Source organism: Diadema setosum, chromosome 2, assembly GCF_964275005.1.
Source record: "Diadema setosum chromosome 2, eeDiaSeto1, whole genome shotgun sequence".
NCBI classification, from domain to species: Eukaryota; Metazoa; Echinodermata; class Echinoidea; order Diadematoida; family Diadematidae; genus Diadema; species Diadema setosum.
Window position 1 is genome coordinate 14,032,865 of NC_092686.1, and position 9,522 is coordinate 14,042,386.

The 9,522-nt window shown below is 37.1% G+C and overlaps 1 long non-coding RNA gene across 1 annotated transcript in view; it reads left to right on the plus strand.

Moving 5' to 3' along the window:
• Positions 1–7,274, plus strand: part of LOC140240048 (uncharacterized) — a 34,363-nt gene extending 27,089 nt beyond the window's left edge. Inside the window, exons 2-4 of the long non-coding RNA XR_011902013.1 lie at positions 4,044–4,067; positions 6,468–6,511; positions 6,993–7,274. This is a non-coding gene — a long non-coding RNA (uncharacterized lncRNA). The remainder of the gene's footprint in view (positions 1–4,043; positions 4,068–6,467; positions 6,512–6,992) is intronic.
• The last annotated feature ends 2,248 nt before the right edge of the window (positions 7,275–9,522 follow it).

Sequence of the window (9,522 nt, forward strand, 5' to 3'; positions counted from 1 at the left end):
TTTTCACTCACAATAACGTGGGCACATCAATACCTACCACAATGTTTGATTGATGCATGTACTGAGAATTTTGTTAAACAATAGCAACTATGTCTAAGTTGTTAAAAAAGAAATAGACACGGGTAGTGAGGTTGGTAATGAAAGATGTTCATTAGATTGATAAGGGAGTCTATGAAGTCGTTTTTAGTTCGATATAAACTCCCAAGTTTGGCAGTAAAAGTTTTGTAATGTTTTCTGGGGCTAGAGATAGTCATAAAATGCCTTTACTAGGATGTAAACTAGCTCTTGTTCCGATGTGTGCTTTCTAGATTAACGTTTTTGTATAGCAAAACAACAACAAAATATGTGTAACGTGGATCTTTATTGCGTCCCCCCTTTTACCGCTGTACCGCTCTCCTGCGCATTGGCGGCGGCCTGTGCCCGTATGGCGGAAATTGTTCATTTCTGGGCCTCTGCGCAGATGTAGTTTATACAGTACATGAAATGTTTTCCACTTGTTATGTCAAACTCGTAGGGAAGGGTGTATTTCGGAATGTTTGTTTTATTAACAATTGTTATTGTGGCCATTTATGCATCAAGAGGCACCGTGAGGAAAGCCGGCGGGTCACGGACGCGCCCGCCTGTGACTAGTGCCGAGCACTTTTCTGATGCAGGGGGCTTTTGTATTTGGGTCTGTACGCGCTTGTGGGTTCCAAGTTGAGTGGGCTCGCCTGTCAGTCAGAGAAGTCCATTGTAGTTATACTCAATGGGGATACTTCTCGGATTACCATGCAGGGAGTCCTCCGACAATGGCCTAAGAGGCAAGGCGGGATCCGGGGTGCTTGTCTGTAGGTGGCCCGTACGCAGAGAGCGCTGCCATATATATGTTGTTCTATTCCACGGTGCAGATGCTCGTCATGATATGAATACAAATTTGCGGAGAGAAAACCCGGGTCCTTCCAGAGTTAGACATAGCAGTGGCGTGTTTGAAAGCATTTACTACTTGGATAATATTTCTGTTTGTCGATGTAAAATTACCGAATCCTTAAACCGGAAAGTATAATTATGTATAACAAGCATTGGTATGATCATGTTTTTACTTTCTCGTCTATAAAGTGTACAACCCTATCATGTTATCATGAGTAACTATGTTATGTAATGTGGTAAGCACTTTTTGTTTTGGTAAACTTGTACTCTCCAATAAATCCACGAACATGCATACGCCATTCTCGGTTTGTATTTATGTCGGAGGTGCAGTGAGTGTAATCCCTAGCCACAAGCATAACCTTATACTAATCCTTAGATCAAACAAACTCTAATCCTAACCCCAAGTCCTTGGACAGAATAAGACCGGAGTACTATCGCTGAAAAATGGCCTGTCGCCGCATCCTCAGCCTAATGGAAGTCAAAATAAACCCAAATTATATGGTGAGTATCGAAATTCAAGTCCAAGTTCAGTTTATTCTAATTAGTCATATAAATATAGCAGGGCCGGCGCAGTGTTTTCAAAAGTGTGGGGGCCCACTTCCGGGTTTCATGAGCTAACAAGCAAAAAAAAAAAAAAAGAAAAAAAAGGCTCATCTGTTCTCCCCGTCCACTTCCGGGTTTCTTCAGCTGACAAGCAAACCTTACCGCCGCCATACTTCAAGATCCCTATCTATTTTTATTTTAGCGCCACTTACGTACTTCCGGGTTAAAAAAAAAAGTGTGGGGGCCCAAAGTGATGACACCTTATGTATCCCTTTGTATAGTGTACAAAAAGTGGGGGGCCCGAGCCCCCACGGCTGCGCCGGCCATGTATAGGTAGATATCATCATTATGAATTAATCATGAATACAAATCTTCTGCAGAGAAAACAAGTATTATGACAAAAAGTATAGAAGTTTTAAACTGATATGATTTTGTACACCCCCAAAAAAAAAAAAGAAGCTTACAACTGCATTTTAATAGCAAGCACTAAAACAGTACAACAAGAAAGGCATAGTACATAATGCGATCATGATAGGGGCCAACAAGAAGAACGATGGACATTGCAAAACAATAACACTGTTCGGTTATATATAGTTGTATCTGTTGTTAGGAAAGAAAGGTGAAAAGATAGGAAAAATAAAGAGGAAAATTGAATGACATATTTCAGGTGGAAGTTACAAAAAAAAAAGATAGTGGATGACTGAATGCAGCGGTACTGCTAAAGCACTTCAGCTGATTTGGGGGAAAAGTGTCTGTTACGTCATCGCTAGACGCTCAATGAGAAGACGCAACTATTCGCTACTGCAGGACATGCACACACACAAAAAAAAATGTCTCCAAAAATATTGAAATTCAAGGTATTTCAACCTTTCTAATGCAATGAAAGAGCACTCGACTGGCCTCTTTGAGAAAAAAAAAATGAAAAGGTATAACAATGATACTACTGCCCTGTTAGCATGCTTATGTTAGTAACAAGTAGGGAATCTTGTACTTTTTATCAAAAAAAAACACAAATTGATTTGATTTACGTTATTTAAATTACTAATGAATAGTTTCAGCAGAGGAGGGGTATATGTGTTAAACTTATGAAAAAGGTGGATTTTTATCAACAATAGATAAAAACAAAATTATAAAGACAGTCAAAGTTTTATATACATTTATTTTTTTTTGAAGAATTATCATGAAACTGTAACGCGGTCATTAGAATTAGCTAGGCAGTCAACAGACATTCAGTACATATATTCCTTTCATATTTTCTTTTTGGGAGAATTGTCAGTGCTGTTTGTATGAGTAGTTTGGAATTTCAACCACGTTGTTGGTTGACGAAACATAAAAGCAATCTGTTTTGCAGAGGACCAACCCATTTTCCTTTGTTGTCTGACGCTATCAAACTAGTTTCCTAGGAGGAAAATAAAAGGCTCATCATTGTCTGGGCTTACAAAAGGTGTACTGATAGCATATTTTCAATAGAGGTATCTAGTAGATCACCAGGTATATGAAACCGAGAGCTACTAAAAAGGGTCCAAAGAGTCTACCGTTGCAGATAGTAGAAGACACTTGCCTAAAAAAAGGGGGGGGGGTTTGATCTATCACTCGCCGAGAAAAATGAAGAACATTCGGATTGCGTGCCTAGTCCTTCTGGTTGCCGGATATCTGCTTGTGAAGGAAAGCGGTAGGTAGAATGGATTTATTTATTTCTAAAATCAATGTATCATTTCATAGATCGTTGTATGTGGTAATAATACCGTCAATATAATCAGTGTAAAATTTCAAATGTGCGTGTCAATGCAATTTTACGACACATACATTTTAATCTCCTCCAACAGTAAATAGAAAACACACACACACACACACACACTTTTGAGGTGAATTGTTTCATTGCATATTTTCATGGCGTTGTACAAATAGTTTAAAGCGCGGTGTACTTAAACATCATTAAACGGACGGTACAGTATTGGTGGAGATGAGAATTGGGCTTTTAACTTTTTGTGAGATACCAAGAAAACACTTATGATATATGATATAGTACAGAGCATACCATTTTAAGAGGAATTCAAAGTTTATTTGATGAAAATCGGGTTTGGAATGACGGAAACATGCAAAAAACAAAGTAAACTAAAGCAAATCGTAATAAAGTGTGGGTCCCACACTTTATTAGAATTGTTCTCTTTTTTGATATCTCAGCCATTTTAAAACCAATTTTCATCATATAAAAATGTTGAATTCCTCATAAAATTACATGCTCTGTCATATTTCATAAGATGTTTCACATTATCTCACACACAAAAAAAAAATGTTAGATTCTAAACCTGAAATTAGGTCTCGACCAAAACTATTAACACGATTAAGGCACTGATTTGATTAGTTGATATTCTTTGAAGCTAGTTTTCATGTCATCTTTTGAAGATTGTAAAGTGTTTTTGTGATAATTTGCTTGTTACGTGGAGACTTTTCCTGTCTTAATTCTGCCCGCTCGTAACTTGATTCACCACTCCTCTGCTTTAGCTCAGGGAATCACGACTTCGGAGAATTCTGTGAAATGTCCATTACATTCACTCCTATTCTGATATTTTTGTTCTCCTCCTTTTCAACAGATGCACAAATTGGTGGCGATGGAGGTAAGTTAGTGTTATCAATTTTCATAGTGCATCCTTCATACACAGGAACTTCACAAACTCACTATTTAAAGTTAAAATCTGATAAAGCTCAGTGACGGATCTAGAGCGGATCACACCAGGCGTGCTCTTCTTTTTTTTTTTTTGTTAAAACAAAATAAATTTAAAAAATGGGGCGCGTGCACCCCTTTAATTTTGTAAAGGCGCCTCCCCTTTACGGAATTCATGGATCAGCTTCTGAAGGTTGTTACTAAATGTTTTTTGCTCCGCACAAATTGAGCCTTTACTTTTAAGGTCTTATTTTTTCTTTTTTATTCAAATGGACTTCGACAATCTTCAAATTAGACACATAAGCGGAACGCGTAGGACAACATGCATGAAACTCGGACCATAGACTGTTTTCTTGTGGTTATTCTCATGTGGACGAATGCTTATAAAGTGGAGCACTTACTATGTGTAAGTGTGCTGAACTTAAGGGCTCTTCATCCAAACACCAATGTAGGTCTATTTATTTGTGGGATGCTGTCGCCGCTGCGGCAATACAGGTTGTATAATACACTTGACAAAGTTCGATCTTACGGAGTCCATTTAAAGGCATAATTTACCATTTTCAGATAAAACAATTAGTCAGCTATAGTGCTTCAAAATAGTTGTAAAATATGAGCTCGGGATAAAGACGACCAATGTGAGAAATTTGAATCAGTATAACTAGAGTTAAGTAATGTTATATACACAAAATATGAACATTAGCTATATTATGAAAATAGTTCTGTACTGCCTAACTAAAGTTGAGATTTTAATAGTGAGAAAATAATAATATCACCTTTTATTTAAGGTTTTATTGTGAAAATTTTACATGATAGGATGTGTTGTGATGCAACTCATCAACACATATGCATCGAATATGATATCTCAACATTTTTATAAATCACCGATTTCAATGCTTAACAGGACCTATAAGTTATTTAAGAGTGCAAAAGTCCAGTTTGCTGTTTATTTATGTTTTCATAGTAAAGCATTCATATGATTTCCGACACATAAGTACTTCAGTAATTTCATTGACCAGTTTCTTTCTCTTCCCTTCCTTTTGGTCAGCTTTCAATGATTGACCCCCATAAACTTGGTACTGTATAAGCGCATGCATTCTGTTGGAAAATTGTGCTGGGTAAGGGATTTAATGAAATTCGCTAGATCGTCTTGTAGGGTATTTATGGAGACTGATGTTTGCTCTACTGATGCTTGTACAAATACTTCATCAAATGTTTGTATCAACTCGTTTTTTCCAGATATCAGATATGAATTATCTTAATGGACTATAAAACATTACAATAGACTTTGAGGAACATATGTATTGTCTTTAGGTTGTGCATGGAGAAAAAATAATCGAGTTCCATTCTCTACTTCAATTGGCTTGTCAAAAAGTATCCAATGATGAGTTTGCATCACAATTATCTTAAACGGAAGACCGAACAGTTCGTGTATGTGAGTTTTTAGTAAATAGGTCTTTGCGAACGACACTATTCTTGTAATATGACGTGACTTTATTCGGTGCCATGAATAGTTAATATCATTTTCATTAATTAATTCTCTGCTCTATAGGTGAACATCATGGAGGCATTGAATGGCAGTGGGGCATTCTTGGTATTATTATTATTATTATTATAATCATTCAATTTATCTATACATACGTGTTGGCAGGTTGTTATACATTTTCTACTCAGGAGCGGATCCACGAATTCCGTAAAGGAAAGGCGCCTTTACAAAATCAAAGGGGGCGCACGCCCCCCCCCCCCTTCTGGATCCGCCACTGCTACTTGTCAATTTCCTATTGGAAGAACTTAAACACAATTTCCATTAATGGGGGACCGTTTCCCCTATCTCTATCCACATTCTTGGGAGTTTCGTTATTGCGATAATAATGTTAACCCGTTAAAGGTATTAGTCCCGAATATACTCGGGCAAGTAGGAAAAGCGTGTTTTACGAAAATCAGCCCGTCTTTAGTGGGTTTAAGAAATATGCTCTTCATACATTAATCAGAAAATCACAGTATATGGCCTATTTCATGTATAACATCCCGCCACCGCCGTCATGATTTGTCACCTACTGGTCAACTAGTGCAATGACTAAAGAGCATGTTATTATTAACATTACAGTGATAATAATTAAACACTATAGCTGGAGATGACAAATAGTCCTGCATAACCTTGCTTTCAAAAACGGTGGCAGATTCATCGCTATAAAAGAGAGGAAGGAAATAAATTGTATATTAGGTTGTATAATGTAATTAACAGCTATGTGCTGCACAATTTTAGGTAGTGTTTTGCTGTATTTGTATACATCCACCATGTTACTCTTACTTTTGACTATTTCATTAATCAAATTTCACCCATTTTCTTATCTAGGTGCTCCCCGGGTATTCGACGGCAGTTGGAATCTTATGAAGGCGGTAGGTGATATTATCATTTCATGTTCCTGTAAATGAACACATGTTGACAGGGGTTTTAAAACTTGACTGGTGACTAACATTGTTATTTGAAGTACTTTTCCACAATTTCGAGATATTGTAAGCGCCCACAATATCTCTACTCAGTCTTTTCGGATTTTTGCATTTCAAGCTTTTCAGACTAGTTACATCAATCAGAAAATCTGCTACTAAGTTTCTAAAATACCGATATTTGTTCCACCTAATTCAACGCTTATCGCACGTGAATTTGGCCTACATCGCGCGACTACTGTAGAATTTGTTTTGTCCCATGTTACACTTAACACACTTTCACAGTTTGTACACATCGACATATCGTTCTGTATATCAATGACGCTATATCTCTCATGACTCCACGACGACTTTCAGTGAAAAAAAAAAAACAAACGAAGAGAGTCTGGTAACATTCCGGATTCTGCCTTGTTCTTCTTCTTAACTCTTGTAGTACGAATGCAAAGCATCATGAAACGTGAAGTGAAGGATGCTCCTGAGTTGTCGAAGATGGAGAATGCTGATCTCACCAACGTCAGTGATGTGAACAATGACTGAGGAGACGTCTCCGGTGCAGATGAAGTTTGAACCGTATTTGGGGGTTTGGAAGCCCGCCAGAACCGTCATGCTTTGTCTCTTACTGGCCAACTGGGGCCTTTATACTTACAGCATGAATTATTATTGAAAATACAGTGATACTCATTAAAGACTATAGCCAACTGGTACTGAACATAGGAAGTAGGGCCTACATTACGTTTTTAATGAATTATTTCATGTTTTTGTTACTTATATGAATAAATAAATAAGCAAACTGTAAAACTTGTCCTTCTGTTTTCTTTCTTCGTGTGCCGCATTGTGTTTTTTTTTTCCTTATAACGTGGAGTATGAAATTGTCTTCTCCCTCTGTATCGTAAAAAGGAGAAATCCAATTCGCTGTTCACGTCACACCCTCTGTTGTATCTATTAATGCTAAGGGCAATCAATGTCATATCACATGTTGCTTCAGACAAAAGGAGCTATACTTATTGAGAGATGAATAGAGTAAAAATGAAAATTAAAAGCCTGTGTTATTAGCAAACGAGATGTTTTTCTCAAATTGAGCCAAACATAATTCCTACCCACACACATAACCTATAATCCTAATCCTCAGATCAAACTAAACCTAAAACCCTATACAACAACCCTACGTCCTTGGGAGAATAAGACCGGAGTACTGTCGCTGAAAAATGGCGTGTCACAGCATCCGCCACTCAACGGACGTCTAAATAAACCCAAATTAGATGATGAATTTTGAAATTCCAGTCCAAGTTCAATTTATTCTCATTGGTGATATTAATATAGCTAGATATCATCGTTATGAATTAACTATGAATAGACAACTTCTATAAAGGAAACAAGTATTATGACAAAAAGTATGGAAGTTATACACTGACATGATTGTGTATACCAAAAAGGCTTACAACTGCAGTTTGATAGCAAACACTAAAACAGAAAAAAGAAAAGAAAGGCATAGTACACGGATTATGATAGGGGCCAAAAAGAAGAACAAGGTACTTTTTAAAACGATAACATTGTCCGGTTAAAGATAGTTACATCTGTCGTTAAGAAAGAAAGGAGAATAGAGAGAAAAAAATATAGAGGAAAATCTAAGGGTATACTTCAGAAGGAAAGTTACCAAAAGATAGTGGATGACTGAATCCAGTGGTACTTCTAAAGCACTTAAGCTTATGTTTTAGGCGAAAGTGTCGGTTACGCCATAGCTAGGCGCTAAATGAGAAGACTACAACCATTCGTTACCGGAGGACACGGACAAAAAGAAAATGTCTCCAGAAATATAGAAATTCAACTAGGCAGTCAACAGGCTTTCAGTCCCTATTCCTTTCATATTTTCCTTTTGGGAGTATTGTCAGTTCTGTTTGTATGAACAGTTTGGAATTTCAACCATATTGACGGTTGACGAAACAAGAAAGAACCATATTTATTTTGCAGAGGACCACCCATTCCCCTTTGTTGTCTGACACAGTGACACTATTTCACTAGGAGGGTAATAAAAGGGATACCATTGTATGGGATTATAAAACGTACACTGATAGTAAATTTTCGATAGATGTAGTTGGTGGATCAGCAGGTAAATGAAAAGCGAGAGCTGCTATAGAAGGGTCCAGATAGTCTACTGCGTGACAAATAGCAGAAGACCACGAAGACACTTGCCTGAAAAAAGTCTCTGATCTATTACTCGGTGAGAAAAAAATGAAGAACTTTTGGATTGCGTGCCTAGTCCTTCTGGTTGCCGGATCTCTGCTCGTGAAGGAAAGCGGTAGGTAGAGTAAAATCTTTCTAATGAATTTCACAGATCGTTTTATGTAGTAACAATACCTTCAATATAGTCAGTGTAAAATTTCAAATATGCGTATCAATGCAATCTTACGACACATACATTTTAATCTCCATCAACCGTAAATAGAAACACGTATACACACACACACTCACACACTTTTGAGGTGAATTGTTTCATTGCATTATTTCATGGCATTGTATAAATAATTTTTAAGCGCGGTGTACGTACTTAAACATGAATAAGACCCTGATTTCATTTGTTGATCCATTATTCATGTTATTGTAGATTCAACCTATTTTCATGCCATCTTTTGAAGATTGTAAAGTATTTCTGTGATAATTGGGTTGTTACGTGGAGACTTTCCCATCTTTAACCCTGCCCGCTCGTAACTTATAAGATTCACCACTCCTCTATTTCTACTCAGGAAAACACGACTATGGAGAATTCTGTAAAATGTCCATAACATTCACTCCTGTTTTGATATTCTTGTTCTCCTCCTTTTTCAACAGATGCACAACGAGGTAAGTTAGTGTTATTAACTTTCATAGTGTGTTAGTTTTTCACAGCAACTTCACAAACTCATTATTTTAACGTTACCCTCTGATGTTACTTAATGTTTTTGTTGCTCGCAAATTCCTTTACTTAT